Raw genomic sequence first — 18,108 nt, 5'->3', positions numbered from 1 at the left:
GACCTTTCAGAAACAGTCCACTAGGACCACGTCCCAGTTTACCCTGTGCAACTATAATACAAACTATCTGTTTCTCATAACAACATTTTTCGTGACTGTGACTGGCCCTGAGAACTCCAGCCAAGTCAATTCAACAAAAACATCTAGGGCATCTACCATGTGCCAGGTACTGTGCTGGTTGGTAAAAATTCATATGATGTGCTATCTGCTAAAAACAAGTGGGGACAAATACACCTATGCCATAGGCTCCTCTTTCTCCCTACATATCTGGGCAATGGCACTGTCTAAGATGGTTCAAACATCATCTGTTGGCACAAGATAATTTATGAGACTCCCTATCCTACCACCTCACTACCTCACCTTAACTGCAATGACTGGACATTATGTTCTCCAACAGTATCACAAAAAATGTCACAGAATATAGAATCAGAAGACCTCAATGATATCATCAGAGACCTCAACTAACCTCTTGATTATATGTATGAGTCAACTGTTTATACATATTTTTTTAAGGCTGCTAAAATCATTGGTCCCTTGGTATTGTCATATGGAAATATTCATTACCATAGCAAATTCCAATAATGAACACAAGGGAAAATATGGAATTACTAAATTTTTTCATGAGTGGGAGGCTAGAAGATAACACAGGAGTAACAGCACAGAACTAAAGATCATTCTGCTCCCTAGTATGCCATTTCAAAATAAGATTGCTGAAGAGCAGTGTTGACTCATCCTCAGAAATAATGGCAGATCTGTTTGACCTTGATTCACTGCCATGATCAAAATAATTCTGCTTAACTTGGGAAGATTCTGAGAAATCTAAAGGTCATACTTAAAATACTTAAGAGACAAAAATCTATGAAGACTTTAGTTTTATATTCAAAGCAGCCACCAAATAAAGACAATGTCAACAGAGTCCTCATGTGCCAATTAAAATTACCTTCACTTGCATACGTTGCCCTGATGAAAAGTCTTCCACCATGCTACCCGTGTATTTTAAAGATTTTATTTTTACATAACCTCTATACCCAACCCGGGGCTTGAACCCACAACCCTGAGATCAAGAGTCGTATATGCTCCAACAAATGAGCCAGCGAGGTGCCCTACTACACATGTATTTTATATAAATCTTTGATACATAATTTTCAGCTTGACTTATACACCTCTTTAAATTAATTTCCCTCTTTCCTTTAACAAATAGTTATTAAGCACCTGCCCTATGCCAGCTTCTGACTAAGCACAGCATACAATGGAGAACAAAACAGATCTATCTCCTGATCTTATGTAACTCACAAGTCTAGTGTGGAGACTCATTGTGATGGTTAATTTTATGTGTCAACTCGACTGGGACAGAGGGTGCCTGATTTAAATGTTATTTCGGGGTGTGTCTGTGATGGTGTTTCTGGATGAGATTAGCATTTGAATTGGTAGACAGAATAAAGCAGACTATTCTCCCCAAAGTGGTAGGGCATTACCCATCCATGGAAAGCCTGAATAAAACAAAAAGGCAGAGGAAGGGGGATTTTGCACTCTCCCTGTTTAAGCTGAAACACCACCCTTCTACTCTCAATTGATACTTACACCACTGGTTCTCTCGTTCTCAAAAACACATCATCAGCTTTCCTGAGTCTTCAGTTTATAGATGGCAGATCGTAGGACATCTCCACCTATATAATCACAAAAGCCAATTCCTTATAATAAATCACATGTACCTCCCATTGTTTGCTTCTCTGGAGAGCCCTGGCTCATATCAAACACACACAAAAACAAAATAACCAATGGATTATGTGTGCAGTAAAGGAAAACTCAGGATTCTCAAAGAAAAGAAAACAGAGAAAATTCCTCATTTACATGTGTCCATATATTCTTGCAACAACCTCTAAATCTCCTGCTCTGTGATAGTATGATATTATCCACTATGATGAACCCAAAAGTACTAGGCTAAAGACTAGTATATTTTGGTTTTAAAGTTATAGTGTTTATTTGGTATTCTGTTTTATTTTTTCGTGGGTAAGGGGTGGGAGAAGATAGGTCAGAGGGAGTAAGAAGTAAAATAAAATAAATAGAGACTAAAAGTGGGAATCTTTATTGTAAGGATAAATAAAAACTTTACAAAATGCATGTGGTCCTGAAAAAAGTTTTCTAAAACCAAATTCTTCACAAATATTTTTTTTTAAGAGACAGAGTGCCCAAGTTGGGGAAGGGGGGCTAGAGAGAGAGAGAGAATCTTGAAAAGGATCCCCACTAAGCACAGAGCCCATCACAGGGTTTAATCTCACCATCCTGAGATCAGGACTAAGCCAAAATCCAGAGTCTGCTGCTTAACCAATTGAGCCACCCAGGCACCCCTTGACACACAATTTTAAATTCACGAAAATGGTTCTTGAAACCTCACTAGCTGAAGGACTCTGCTAAATCCTACCATAAAGCAGAATTCATGCATAAAAATGGTTATCTCCTCTAACTAAACCTTATTTCCATTTCTGTTATTTCTAAATTTAAATTTCAATCAAGTTTGCTGTACATCCAACAATGGAGAAGGATCACTCTAGGCAAAATGTGTTACATAACTGTCATTCTAAATTCAAAGTACTGCATATCACCTCCCAACACCCACCCTGCTCCCCCCACAAAAAAAGTCATGCCTCAGCAAACAAATTTATTTAAGATGTATTTATTTTATTTTAGAGTGGGGGGAGAGGGGCAGAGTGAGAGGGAGAGAATCTCAAACCGACTCCCTCTGCTGAGCACAAAGCTCCATCTCACAACCCTGAGATCATGACCTAAGCTGAAATCAAGAGATGGACACCTAACTGACTGAGCCACCCAGGCACCCCTCAGCAAACATATTTTTTAAAGAAAATCTGCAATATTCATTTTGAACCTTCAGAAGTAAAAAAAAAATCAAGGTGATAAAATGGTTGTATTCTCAACATCAAAGAACGGTTTCTCATTGTGCATCACGAAATCACAGGGAAAAAGAATTTCGGTTGAGGCTGTGATGTTCATTCGTTAGTGGGTTCCCCACTGATAGTGTACCAGTGATGCTACCATTCAGTAAGGTGCCTGCTGCTAGTTCTCTTGTCCTCTGCTCAAGGATCACAGCAGCAGTAAAAGCCTTGCAAGTTCACAAGATACTGATGCAACTGACGTACGGCTGATAAGACCAAGTGCCCATAGGGAGTTTACTAGCCCAATGTCAACTGCACACACAATAGTCATAATTGCAATTCCTGGATTTTCTTACACACAAAAAAAGGAAGAAGTGCACTAAATATTGCCATACAAACATCACTGCTTATACTTATGTGGGGTTTTACCAGTTGTATTATACTTCGTTCATGCCTACTTCTCACTTGATTTTCCCTAGCAGATACAGCCTATGAAAGAGCGATGCCAAAAAGTGGTGTGTGTGTGTGTGTGTGTGTGTGTGTATGAAGTTATGTGTGTATTCAATAATGGCAAGAATCATTGCACTAGAATGACCCAAATGTAGAGTTTGCCTAATGTTGATAAAACAAATGTGAAAATTCTTCTTATATACAGAATACTTTATTATGCTAGATTTCAAGAGAATATGCAGAATTTAATACAGATTCTAGAAGGGACAGCATTCAATGAAATGATCAGTCTGTCTTAAGTTTATATCAGATAAATAGAAAATTCCCTTTCCACAGGACCACAACCTAAATGGATGCTTTTCATACGAGTATTCTCTATTTGTTAAAATATATATATATCAGAAAGATCTTTTCCTATTTATTTAGGAATCTAAATGTTTAGATTCTAAATATTCTATTTATTTAGAATCTAGATGTGAGCAAAGACTTTACCAAAATAATGGGGCTCCTGGGTGGCTCAGTTGGTTGAGCATCTGACTCTTGGTTTCAGCTCAGGTCATGATCTCATAGGTCATGAGATTGAGCCCCACATCTGGCTCCACACTCAGCAGGGAGTCTGCTAGAAGACTCTCACCCTCGGCCCCTTTCCCCACTCACACATGCTCACGTTCTCTCTCCCACTCTCTCTTTCTCTCTCTCTCAAATAAATAAATAAATCTTTAAAAAAAAAAAAAAAAGACCTTACCAGAAAAGATTCTAATATTCAAGCTTCAGAAATCATTTCTATACTGGTGCCTCATTACGCAAGATAAGGAAAATTAGAAGGACAAAAAGATGGACTTTAAAACTCAAAATGCAAAAGAAAAATTACTTCATAAAAAGAGCATAGAAAATATCAAAGCTAACTTCATGATACAGATAATTAGCACTTGATGAATGGAATAATTATCCAAAGGTAATAAAGTTAATTACTTTAGTCTTTTCTCTGGCTTCATTTTATCACTGTATCTAAGTTTTTATAGCTAATTCACAGTAACTGAGTATGGAGAAATAAATGTAGATTCTTAAAGTCCTTCAACTGTTCATCACAACCAAGGCTGTGCCACACACCTAACCCACGTAGGATTAAAGGGAAAAAATTAAGTATGTTATAGTAACAAAAGGAAAAACTATATGCTTCGTAAAATATTTACCGAAATGAAACCATTTGAAATAAGCATAGAATAATTACTCCTTTTCAAAAGTGAGCCACCCAGAAGAACCCTGCAGTTTGCCATCTTTCACTTGCTGCTTCTGAGAGTATAAATAAGGGCAATGTGGACCATGGGTGGCTTTTTAACTTTTCCTACTACCATTTAAAATATTTTATTTATTTGTTCATGAGAGACAGAGACAGAGACACAGGCGGAGGGAGAAGCAGGCTCCACGCAGCGAGCCCAACATGGGACTCAATCCGGGGTCTCCAGGATCAGGCCCTGGGCCAAAGGCTACGCCAAACCGCTGAGCCACCCAGGCTGCCCTCCCTACTACCATTTTAAAGGCAAAGCCCAGAAATCTGAAGGAACAGAAAACTAAATGTGACTGGCAGTGTTTTTTCAAGATCGAAGATGTAAACAGATGTAACCAAATAATTTAAAATAAGATGCCTACACTAACTCCCTAAAGAACAAAATACAAAACTAAAGTGACTGTAAACAAGATGAAGTTACATCTTAGGAAGAGAAACTGTTAATACCAACATTTCAAATTTATTTGCAGAGGAAAATAAATTATAAAATTGGAATTAAAGGGTAAAAGAGGGATCCCTGGGTGGCGCAGCGGTTTGGCGCCTGCCTTTGGCCCAGGGCGCGATCCTGAAGACCCAGGATCGAATCCCACGTCGGGCTCCCGGTGCATGGAGCCTGCTTCTCCCTCTGCCTGTGTCTCTGCCTCTCTCTCTCTCTCTCTGTGACTATCATAAATAAATAAAAATTTATTAAAAAAATAAAAATAAAAAAAATAAAAAATAAAGGGTAAAAGAAAAAATAAATTAAAAAAAGGGTAAAAGAAAGTAAGCAGCTTGCCATCATATCTTGGCACATTAGTGTCTTTTTCTTTTCTTTTTTTAAAAAGATTTTATTTATTTATTTGAGAGAGAGAGAGAATAAGTCAGGAGGTAAGGCAGAGGGAGAGGGACAAGCAGTCTCCCCTCCCCTCCCCGCCCCCCAGGCAGAGAGCCGGATGCAGAACTCTCGATCCCAGGACCCTGGGGGTCATGACCTGAGGGGAAGGCAGCCGCTTCACCAACTGAGCCACCCAAGGGCCCTGCCTTTTCTTTTCAAAAGCAAACACCCTGTAATGATTAGTTAAGGTTTGCATACTAATCTATTAAAAAAAAAAAAAAAAGATCCTATTTTGGGCATGTCTACAATCTCAGAAACAAAACAGTTTCTTTAGTATAGTCAAATTTAAATCAAATTTTGAGATTATAGTATTATAATATTTGTCAGAACAGTAACCAGGACTTCAAAGGGCTATATTTGCTATGTTAGAGGTGAGTAAAAAACTCCTTCATGCCAAAAGGGCAAAGAAAGAGAAAAGTGCAGGACCTGATCCTGATGTGAGATGAATGAAGGAAAATAATTTCCCCAAAGGATTTGTAACCACAAATTAGCACTGAGATTAAAAAAAAAAAAAAAAAAATCCTCAAGCAGAAATCTGATTTAAAAAGTGTCCAGGTAAATAGAGTGCCCAAGCTAGTAGCAGAAGCAAAATATATTTCCCCTCTGGGGGAACCCACCTTCAACCCAGGCCTGATACAATAACCACAGATAAAATTCCAAGGAAAGTGAGCAGCTCATAGTCAAAAATCACAAAACCCTGGGGTGCTTAGCTGGTCCAGTCAGTTAAGCATCTGCCTTCCCCTCAGGTCACGATCTTGGGGTGTGCAATGGAGCTCCTGGGCTCCCTGTCTCAGTGGCGAGTCTACTTCTCCCTCTCCCTCTGCTCTTCCCCCTACTTGTTCTCTCTCCCTCTCTCTCTCTCCTTCTCAAATAAATTCTTTAAAAGAAATTACAAAATCTTAAAATGATAAAAGCAACATGAGTGATTAAGAAGCAGGGGAAAAGGGATGACTGGATGGCTCAGCAGTTGAGCATCTGCCTTGGGCTCAGGGCATGATTCCAGGGTCCGGGATCGAGTCCCGCATTGGGCTCCTATAGGCAGCCTGCTTCTTCTGCCTATGTCTCTGCCTCTCTCTCTCTCTGTCTCTCATGAATAAATAAATAAAATCCTTTAAAAAAAAAAAGGAAATTAGAATAGTAGAATAAACCTGAAAACACAAAAGGAAAATAAAGGCAAAAATGAAAGAGTTAGAAAACAAGCATATAATACAGATGACTGGCAATGTCAGAACCTGGTTCTTGAACAGATTACGAGAAACGATATACCTCAGAACTGAGAGAGAGAGAGAAATTAGCAAAATCGGGAGTTTTTAAAATTGGGACATATCACAGATGTAGCAATGATGAAACAGATAAGAGAATATCATGGAAAACTTGATGGTAATACTTTATGCTTTTGAAAACCTAGTTATCACGACAACTGTCCCTTAATAGGAGAATGGATAAATTACAGAATTCATAGACTAAAAACACAAACAAAAATGAAAACAAATTATGGCTACAAACTGACAAATCTCAAAAACATAACAGTGAACAATTAAGCAAGCATAAAAGTATATATAATATGTATTATAATTCCCTTTAAAGAAAGTCCAAAAATAACCAATACCAAAGAACATGCTACTTTAGGGATAAGGCAAGCATTTCCATTAGATGGGGAATGAGGAAACAAAGGGATTATAGGCATATCATACTTTTTAATCTTGGTAGTAGATCATGGGTATTCAATTTTTTTTAACTTACAAATATGTTTTATGTACTTTTATATGTACAATGTACTTCACAATAGATGTTCTTTTAAAAAATTACATAATGGGACACCTGGGTCAGTGGTTGAACGTCTGCCTTTGGCTCAGGTGGTGATCCTGGGGTCCTGGGATCCAGTCCCACATAGTGCTCCCTGCAGAGAGCCTGCTTCTCCCTCTGCCTATGTCTCTCATGAATAAACAAATAAAATATTTTAAAAATAAAATACAATAATTACATAGTAAAATCAGTTTCAATGGCGTATTCTGAACTTTCCTATATGAACATTCGCATGATTGCATGAAAAAAAAATTACTTATTCAATCTTTACAGGGCTGTCAAATTTGATGTCAAAGGACAAAGACGTGGTTCTTGTTCTCGGAGATATTAAAGAAGAAACTGATACTGACCTAAACAAAAAATTTATGCTGAAGGGTGTACTAAGGGAACAGAGAACCTCAGTCCAACTTACAGAAATGAAGGAAGCAGATTGTTTCACACTGGAGAAAATAATGTCTGAAAAAAGAATAACTGGCCCAGAAAATATGTTTGGTGTGTATGTGTTTACTTTCTCTTTCCTTTTACATCCAGGACCAAATTCTAAAGATGAAAAAATATGCATGAAAATGCAAATGTGACTCTGCATTCATTAGGGTCATGTTTGATGGCTCAATGTAACTATGGTCATAAAAATGAGGAGGAGAATTTCTCTCTACTTTCGACCATCCGTCATTAAGTTTCCACACATGACCTTTTCCTGGCTTTTGCCCATTTTTATCTCTAGTTTCATTCCCAGAAGTGACAATGTTTTTGTGATAGCCATAGTGATACTTATCTTGTTTCAAAAGGTAATTTCTGGTTAAGATGAGTTTTTATATTAATGATAGAATGGGAGATAGATATAGATCAAAATAAAGATAAAATACAGATATCCAGAAATAGACATACATATATACACAAGACATTAAGAGTCCTGGAGTTGGCAGCAAAGGACAGAAAGCAGAACATTTTTAAATCTTAGAGATAATTGGAAACAATATCTACTCCTTCTACCACATAGCAACTATGTATGCATCAGTGTATGTGGGCAGCAGGTCAGATGGTAATAGAGCAAGGAGATTAAAAATGAAAATGGAGAACATTCTTAGGGCACACTATAACCGCTGGGCCTATTTAGGTAGATATGGCATTTATAGCTAGGACTGAGCACTAGTGAATGGCTTGGTGTGGAGGTTGGACCTTTACAGTCGCGTCCTTAGATATATCTACGGTTATTGCATTTGGGTAAAGCACTACTAGCCAGTCATGCCTGGATTCAAATCCTATCTGACTTGAGTATTTCATCTTTCGCTGACAAAAAAAAAAACTGCATAAGATAATGTAGGAAAAGTATAACCTAATCTATAGATTTGATATTGAGAATAATAAAGTACCTTAAGGTCAACAAAAGACATCAATGCAATTTATCCCTACCAAAATAAAAAATCTATTTCTAAGGACACCCGGGTGGCTCAATGGTTGACCATCTGCCTTTGGCTCAGGTCTGGGATCAAGTCCCACATCAGGGGACTGCAAGAAGCCTGCTTCTCCCTCTGCTTATGTCTCTACCTCTCTCTCTCTGTGTCTCATGAATAAATAAATAAAATCTTTAAACAAAATCTACTTCTAGGGCTTTCCTCAAACAGATAATCATACATGACTACAAAAAACTGAGCTTTAAGATATTTACTGCTGTATAGTACCAAAAAAACAAAAAAGGAAAACTGATCTGAAAAAAATTTAAAAATTAATTTAAAAAAAAAGAAAACCGGGATCCCTGGGTGACGCAGCAGTTTGGCGCCTGCCTTTGGCCCAGGGCGCGATCCTGGAGACCCGGGATCGAATCCCACGTCGGGCTGCCGGTGCATGGAGCCTGCTTCTCCCTCTGCCTGTGTCTCTGCCCCTCTCTCTCTCTCTGTGACAATCATAAATAAATAATAAAACATTTTTTTAAAAAGCCTATCTGATACTACAGATACTACAGCATATCCCCAATCAATTATGTGACATTCACAGACTATAATACTATTCAATATTCAAAATATGTTATGAAAGACCATTCCATGATATGTCCTGGTCCATGGTATGTCCTGGGGACCTGGGATCGAGTCCCACATCAGGCTCCCTGCATGGAACCTGCTTCTCCCTCTGCCTGTGTCTCTGCCTCTCTCTCTCTCTCTCTCTCTGTCTCTCAAGAATAATTAAAAAAAAGAAAAGAAAAGAAAATTAAGAGGAAATATATGCTAGGGCACCTGGGGTGCTTAGTCAGTTAAGGCTCTGACTCTTGATTTTTGGCTCAGGTCATGATCTTGACATCATGAGATTGATCCCCACTTCGGGATCCATGCTGCGTATGGAACCTCCTTAAGATTCTCTCTCCCTGGGGCACCTGGGTGGCTCAATGGTTTTGGGATCAAGTCTCCTGCATTAGGCTCCCAGCAGAGAGCCTGCTTCTCTCTCCCTACATCTCTGCCTCTCTATGTATCTCTCATGAAGAAATAAATAAGATCTTAAAAAAAAAAAAAAAAAAAAGATTCTCTCTCCTCTGCCCCTCTCCTCCTAAAAAAGATAAAATAAAAATTTAAAAATTAAAATTAAAAAAAGAAATATATGATATAGTATCATTCTTAGAAACTGAAATATTACAGTATTTTTGTATATTATATTAAAAATATACACCAAAGAGTTAACAATTGTTATTTTGGGTATAATTTTCATGTTTTCAATTATGGGGTTTTTTTTGGGGGGGTTGGGGTTTTTGAGGTTTTTTTTTTTTTTTTGGGTTTTTGGGTTTTTTGTTGGTCTGGATTTTATAAATTTTCTATAATGCATATGTGTCATTACCATCATAAGAAAAAATATCTATTATAGCATAAGGATAAAGAATAAAGATTTGAAACCTTATAATAGCAACTCTTTGCAAAATATGAAACCAAAAATGAGTAGTTCCCAACATCACCACACCTCTCTGTAGGAACAAATTTACCCAAAGCCTATTATGGAAAATGGAAGAACTTCAAATCCAAAACTCCTCTCACTAAAGAGCTCAATGATTCAAAAAAAAAAGGGGGGGGGGAAATGTTTGAAGAAGTACTGAATGGGAACTAGCTAAAAGATCTAAAAGAACAGACTTTCTGCTACTGTTGGACAGTGTAAAACTTCAGAAGGTACCACACTTTGTGCAAACTTAATCAAAATGGAGCAAGAAGACAGCCTATTTCACATCCGGCCTAGAGGTAATGGCAAAAATAAGCTACAATGATTTAAAGAATGGATTTTCATTACAAGTACACATTTGGAGTTGTGTACAAAACAACTCGTGAAGTATTTTCTCCTCTGGAAGGTAATGGATGCTATGCCTGGAATAGTCACTTTCTACTCCACCTCCCTTTGAATCTGTATCCTCCCAGGACCAACTTAAACCAAAAAACCTGCAGCAGACACCCTCAGCCAGAGACTGTACTGAACACCTGACATAAATGTTAACTGATTCTTAGGTAATTTTCAGTTGAAACTCTTATTGTAATCCAAACTTCGGATCTTTAGATGTTCTTTCTCTCAAATTTGTTTAAAAAAAAATAAAAAAAAAAAAGCCAAAGTGCAGCCGGGTAGTTCGGTCAGTCCGTTAGGCATCTGTCTTGGGCTCAGGTCATGATCATGGGGTCCTGGGATCAAACCCTTCGAAGGGCTCCCAGCTCAGTGGAGAGCCTGCCTCTCCCTCTCCCTCTGCTCCTCCCCCTGCTCATGCTCTCTCTCACTCTCTCTCAAATATATAAAATCCACAAAATAAAATAAACAGAAAGAGGTGACAATATCTCCCTTTGGAAGGTAAGAGTTAAAACAGAATCATGTCACTGCTGTACCACCTCCTCAAGGCAGAACAGTAGAGTTTCCACACAAAAAATTTTGCCTAAAATACTTTTTAAATACTTAATGATATATACAGGACTTAGTCAATTGAGAGAAAAGAAGCTAACAAAGAAGCTTTGGTCAAAAACCCCAAATGGTATGTAAAATTTATGACTAAAATGACACATCATGGTTTTAACTGAAAATTATCTAAGAATTAATTAATATATATGCCAGGTGATTAGTTATGTGTATAGTATCTGCCTGGGAATGTTTTTCAATCTAAATTGGGCTTAGGAGAATAAAATTTCTTTAGAATTATTACTCAATGGAAATTATAATAATAATAGTGTTATTATTATTTCATTAGGTGACCACTAGATTACCTCCTAACTGCAAATATACACTTTTTTGCCCAAGGTCTGAAAGCTTTGTTAAAATTCAGTCTTCCCAACTCTTCCTTACATTTTTAATAAACATGAATGAGCTTTCCTGTATTTTAAGCTAGAGTTTCATGCTTGAATTTTCTCAATCTTCTGTCATACAGACAGAAATGAGAACAAATTACTTTTACCAATCCTGTCCGAATTTGCCAGCACAGAGGCTAAAAGGCACTTTATCCTATGTGTCAAGCTCAAAGCCTGAAACAGCTCACTGTCAGCTTCAGAAACCATTTTTTACAAGCATGGCACACTGCCTCAAGCCAACTAAACACTAAAGCATGTCGGGCTACCCAAACTGCAAATTATTTGGAATGTTCTTCATGTTTTGTGGTTACGAAAGTACCTATTTTGTGGATCATCCAGTTAAAATTAGGGCCACATCTGACCTTAAACAAAAAATTCCCAGGAAACTGAAACTATAATTGACCAAGATCCCATGTGTTCTGAAAGGCTGTGATCTCAGGATTATAATCAAACATCCCAAATGTTATTTTTTGAAAGCCAAAGATACACAACATAAACTCAATGAAATACATTACTGCTTCAAGTAAACACTAAGAACTCTCCTTAAAATACACCTCATAGTTGCAGAAAAGGAATAAAGTCGCCACCTGCAACACAGTAAAGGGTATTTGTGACAAATATAAACACATATTAAAAAAATGCCTAGCTTAAGCAAAAACCAGTCTAAAGGATTTTTTCATTTCATTTCTAATTTTCATATATATATATGCTGAAATGTGACAGCTTCAGCTGTGGAATGTGATAAGAAGTCCTCCAAGGCTTTGCTTGTAGTGATTAGAGCACTATATCATAGCTATTATTTTCCCAAGCATTAATGGGTACCTCTTTCAAAACAAATAGTTATTTAGGACATCATTTCACAAACTGGAGTGCCAAAACTTCCCAAGGTTTGCCTCCTCCCATGCCTTTGAGATCTACTCTCTGAGTCTCAGACCTACGGAGAATGCCCTGAAGGTCATTTTTGAAGTGTTAAAAAAGAAAACATCATATTGACAAGCTAATTTTTTCCCAGAGATTCCTCCTCTGAAGATAAATTACTGAAGCATGAGAAACACCCAGTTCAATCATCCACTGATGGGATAATTCAGTCCATTTTAATAAACATGTGGTTAAGATCGTTGGCATATGGCTCCCTGGGCAAAGCCTTGTGCAAGAACAAGAACACGTGAGAAAACACAGTATTTTTTAACTTAACTGATACTGATAAAAGTGATGAAAATGCTGAAGAGATGACAAGCCTTAACAGGAACTATTTTTAGCTTCTGATCTTTTTAGACCTGTGTTCCTAGTGTATGTAGATTATTAAGTCCCTACTTTTCCTTGCCACAGATATACAAATATATAAATATGTAAGTATAGGTATAGACAGACATGGATTTTGTAAATGTGAGTGAGTGAGAGAGAGAGAGAGAGAGATTTAGTTTTAAAAAGGGTGCAATCCTGGAGACCTGGGATCGAGTCCCACGTCGGGCTTCCTGCATGGAGCCTGCTTCTCCCTCTGCCTGTGTCTCTGCCCCCCTTTCTCTCTCTCTATCATGAATAAATAAATAAAATCTTTTAAAAAATATTTTAAAAATTAAAATTAAAATTAAAAAAAAATAAAAAAATAAAAAGAATCACTCGGGACTGCCTGGGTGGCTCAGTGGTTGAGCGCTTGCCTTTGTCCCAGAGCTTGATCCCAGAGTCCAGGGATCGAGTCCCACATCAGGCTTCCTGCATAGAGCCTGCTTCTCCCTCTGCCTATGTCTCTGCCTCTCTCTCTCTCTCTCTCTCTCTCTCTCTCTGTCTCTCATGAATAAATAAATAAAATCTAAATAAATAATAAATAGATAGATAAATAAATAAATAAATAAATAGATAGATAAATTAATTAATTAATTAAAAAGAATCACTCAAAGTAGGTAGGGCATGCAACCGGATGTTGAGGTAGCAAGTTCAAGCCCCACACGGTGTAAAAATTTCTTTAAAAAAAGCATCATTCATGAATCATTTCAAATCAATAAACCATTTCAAATCAAATAAACCATACACAAAAATCTCAAAATTTTTAGATTTCCTAGAAAATTGTATATCCTAGGAACTAAGTCCCATCCACTTTAGAACCCCAAATTCTCAATGAATGCAGTACTTTCTTGCCTGGACTCCAGCAAACCTAAGGTAAAACAATAACTGCAGTTAGGATTTTAAATTTTTCTAAGCAAATTTTTTTCTAAGAATGGTCAGTTCATTGCAAATCTTCAGAAAACTTGGATGGTGAGTTCTTTGTTAAAAAGTTTCAGTTCTGGTATACTTGACAGCAGAGTGACAAAATTTTGCTCACAGATGAAAATCTGTATCCCAAACAAAATGTTATGATATTAATGGTTATTCTGGAATGGTTTCCTTTCAAAACTTCCCCCCTGCAAATGCTTTCTTTCTACAATACCCCCTCTGTACTTTGGTAGTATTTTTTTCACCCAGAAATTATACGAAAAGCATATAACTGAGAATTTAGATATGATATTCTTTTCTTTAAACAAGTTCCCACAATCTATTTTAATTGTTTTTTAAAAACCTGGATGATGTAATCAATTATGTCACTAAAACTCTGGCTATGCAACACTTCACAAAATACAGGGACTTTTATCAGCATCTTTGATTTGCAGCTGACGCTGGATGTACTCAATGCGAGTAGAGAGAACAGAAACAGGACTAGACAGGTGTGGTAGAGACCTGGGGGTGTGAGAAAATGGGTTTCCTTCACCCACAGGACACATGAAAAAAGAAAACTTACCCATTTGTGTAATAAAGGTACTCACAGATTAGGTTTCATCAAATAATTACACGTATTACATACCTCCTCCAAGGGCAAAACTGTGTGAAGTAATGTCAGATGATGCAAGAAACATCAGGGGCTTTTTATGATTCTGAGAAATACTGCCCTTAAAATTAGATGGAGCCTTTTAATCTAAGACATAATGAAAACCATATTCACCAATAAACAAATAAAGAGAAAATCCTATCTTAAAATGGCATAGTCAAAACCTCACCAGAAAAAAAAAAAAAAAAAAAGAAAAAAGAAAGAAAAACCCTGCATACCTACTCCGGGGTGCTTCTTGCATCCCTCCAGTGTCCAGAACAAGTCCAAATATCTCATCAGAGGCAAAAGGATCACTTTGAAATCTGGGGTCAGCCCCAGGGGACATATCATAAACATTTATTGTTGGAGGGCGAGGGGGGCGGTCTTTGTCTGTGTGTTTGTTTATGGCATCCTGAACCTCAATGATATTTAAAAAAAAAAAAAAAAAATCAGAATGTTTCCCAAAAGGGGGTGGGGAAGAGAGAGGACTTGAAAATCAAATTAACAAGACAGGAAACAACCAATGTTGGTGAGGATGTGGAGAAAAGGGAACCCTCTTGCACTGTTGGTGGGAATGTGAACTAGGGAAGCCACTCTGGAAAACTGTGTGGGGGTTCCTCAAAGAGTTAAAAATAGATCTGCCCTATAACCCAGCGATTGCACTGCTGGGGATTTACCCCAAAGATACAGATGCAGTGAAAGACAGAGACACCTGCAGCCCGATGTTTATAGCAGCAATGTTCACAACAGCCAAACTGTGGAAGGAGCCTCGGTGTCCATCGAAAGATGAATGGATAAAGAAGATGTGGTCGGGGATCCCTGGGTGGCTCAGCGGTTTGGCGCCTGCCTTTGGCCCAGGGCGCGATCCTGGAGTCCCGGGATCGAATCCCACGTCGGGCTCCCTGCATGGAGCCTGCTTCTCCCTCTGCCTGTGTCTCTGCCTCTCTCTCTCTCTCTCTCTGTGACTATCATAAATAAATAAATAAATAAATAAATAAATAAATATTTTTAAAAAAAGAAAAGAAGAAGAAAAAGCTGTGGTCTGTGTATACGATGGAATATTACTCAGCCATTAGAAACGACAAATACCCACCGTTTGCTTCAATGGGGATGGACCTGGAGGGTATTATGCTGAGTGAAGTAAGTCAATGGGAGAAGGACAAACATTATATGGTCTCATGCATTTGGGGGATATAAGAATTAGCGAAAGGGAATAAAGGGAAAGGAGAGAACATGAGTGAAAATATCAGGGAGGGTGACAAACCATGAGAGACTCCTAACTCTGGGAAATGAACAAGGGGTGGTGGAAGGGAGGTGGGCAGGGGGTGGGGGTGACTGGGTGATGGGCCCTGGGGGTGGGGGGTCCCTGATGGGATGAGCACTGGGTGTTATGCTAGAAGTCGGCAAATCGAACTCCAATAAAAATAAAATAAAATAAAATAAAAATCAGGGCGATGCTGACACCGAGCAGGGTGGCAGACACCCGCAGCGCCGCCAGCCCGGCCGCGAGTCGGAGCGCAGCTCTCACGGCGCCGGGGCTCGCAGGGAGCCTCCGACCTGGGCAGACGGGGTGCACCTCCCCCCCCCTCCGCCGCAGGGGGACGGAGCGCCGTGCAGAAGTTCCAGAGGATTCCGTCCCCTTCCTCTCACTCCGGGCACTCGGCTGCGGGAGGAGAAAGCGGGCGTCGGGGCCACGCCGCAGCCGCCGGGTTTCCTAGAAGGCCCAGCTGCTCCAGCGGGCGGGCGCCGGCGGCAGGGGGCGTCGGGGAGCCAGGCGGGCGGCCCCGCGGGGAAACCGAGTCCCGGCCGGGCGCTCCCCGCCCCCACCCCGCGGGCCCCGAGCGGCGCGCGCTGCCGGAACCGCCCGAGCTCCTCCTGCACAACTTGGCTGTCGGCGGCTCCCGCTCGGTGCCCCGCACGCTCCGCCCTGCAGCCCGGCCTCCCCGGCGCCGCGGCTACCTGTCGGGGGTGGGGGGGGGCGCCGAGCACCCCGGGGCTCACCTCATACAAAGGGCTGCGCGCGGGCGCCGGCTCGGGAGCCCGGGGCGCATGGCCCCATCCAGTCCCTCCCGGAACTTTCCGGACATAGCACTTCTCTCCGCTGCAGAAAACGACGCCTCGAGGCAGAGGAGGAGGCGGCGGCGGCGGCGGCGATGCAGGCGGCGGGAGCTGGAGCCGGGAGGGAGCAGCATCGCGGGCGAGCGCCGCCGCCTCCCGAGCTGCCGAGGGGTGCCCGCCCCCGGGGCAACCGCGGCTCCCTCTTAAAGGCGCCCGCCGCGTTTTAGGACGCGAGGGGCGGGGGGAGGGGGAGGGGGCGGAGGCCCGCGGAGACGGAGACGGAGAGGGAGGGGCGGGCGGAGACCGAGCGATCCCGGGGCGCCGCTGGCCGGGCTGCCCCACTCCCCGCGGGCTGCGGTTGCCCCCCGCCGGGGCAGAGGAGGGGCAAGTGCGGGGGCGCGGCTTGCGCGCGGGGACTGCCCCCCGGAGCTCCGCCCAGGCTCCGGGCCGCTGTCACCCTTTTGGGGTCCCGTCCCCGCGCCCTCCCCCCTCCCCGCCCCGCGCGGCTGGCGCCCGCCCAGTGGACCCGCAGCTCCTCGCTCGCGCGCGTCCCGCGTCTCCTTCCTCGGCCTCCCACGCAGTGATGAGGGTCCCCCCCCCCCCCGGCCCCAGGAGCGCAGGAGACTGAAATAACGAGAGGCGGGTGGCCCCAGGCTGATCCCTGCAGTGTCACCTGTGAACGGCGTGGGAGATGCGCCGAGGGTCCTGCCTACCCCGCGCTCCGCTCTCCTCCAGCCGGCTAATTGCCAGATGACCTCCAACCGGGCTTCTTGAACTGTTGGCTCTGACTTTGATCGAATGAGATTGGCTGTAAAGATGCCCCCGAAATAAACTCAGGAAGGCCCTCCGGAAAAAGTTACCGGTCTTCAGATCTAAAGGACGCTGGGAAATGGTGCTTTCAAGTGACAAGGGATAGTGATCCCTGCGGAGACCACAGTGAAGAATGGTGTGGGGATGCCCCAGAGACGCCTCAGCAGCCCGCAACTCAGCCTGTTAGGAGCGCACCACAGTGACCGTGGGTGTGGGCAGCAGGGGGGGCTGGTTTTCCTGCCTCGTGGCTCCATCTCTTACCTCTTTTTTGCGGGGCTTCAGGATAGGTTGTCAAGTGTACCCCGCGCTGTGTCCTCTGGCTGAGGTGGAAATGGGGAAATGGGCCCACAACTCAGGGCTGAGATCCAGCCTGGGCTACAAAGAACGCCCTGGGGCGGGGGGTGGGGGGGGTCAGAGACAGTGGTAGTTTCAAAATGACACCAAAGCTACTGGCACAGTAGCCTGAGACTAGACCTCGGTCCTGCCGTCTGCAGCTGTATAACAAGCTCGTGCTGATTCCTGGAGGAAGAGGCCAAGGAGCAAAAGTTGGAGCAATTTCTCTTACAACGTAGAGGAGAAATAAGCCTTGGCTCTATAAAAGCAGGAGACATGGTCCTTCCTGGAGCAAACATCAAGATGAGAGAGGAGGTTGGCAGTGAACGAGAGGGAGAGGGAAGATATCTTCCTATTATGATAAAGTCCTTTATAGTCAGGATAATTGGAGGTAATAGGTACCCAACTCAAAGTGACTTAGGAAAACCTACAGTGGAGAAAGTGGATCTGGGGGAAAAAAAGAA

General features: G+C 41.5%; 1 protein-coding gene across 1 annotated transcript in view; it reads right to left on the bottom strand.

The window, feature by feature from the left end:
• Positions 1-16,664, bottom strand: part of GPR63 (G protein-coupled receptor 63) — a 49,649-nt gene extending 32,985 nt beyond the window's left edge. The window contains exon 1 of the mRNA XM_072832018.1: positions 16,445-16,664. The gene's annotated coding sequence lies outside the window, so the exon portion shown is untranslated. The remainder of the gene's footprint in view (positions 1-16,444) is intronic.
• Positions 16,665-18,108: the final 1,444 nt, after the last annotated feature.

This window comes from Canis lupus, chromosome 7 (genome assembly GCF_048164855.1).
Source record: "Canis lupus baileyi chromosome 7, mCanLup2.hap1, whole genome shotgun sequence".
Taxonomy (NCBI): Eukaryota; Metazoa; Chordata; class Mammalia; order Carnivora; family Canidae; genus Canis; species Canis lupus.
This window is presented reverse-complemented; position numbering and strand designations above follow the sequence as displayed.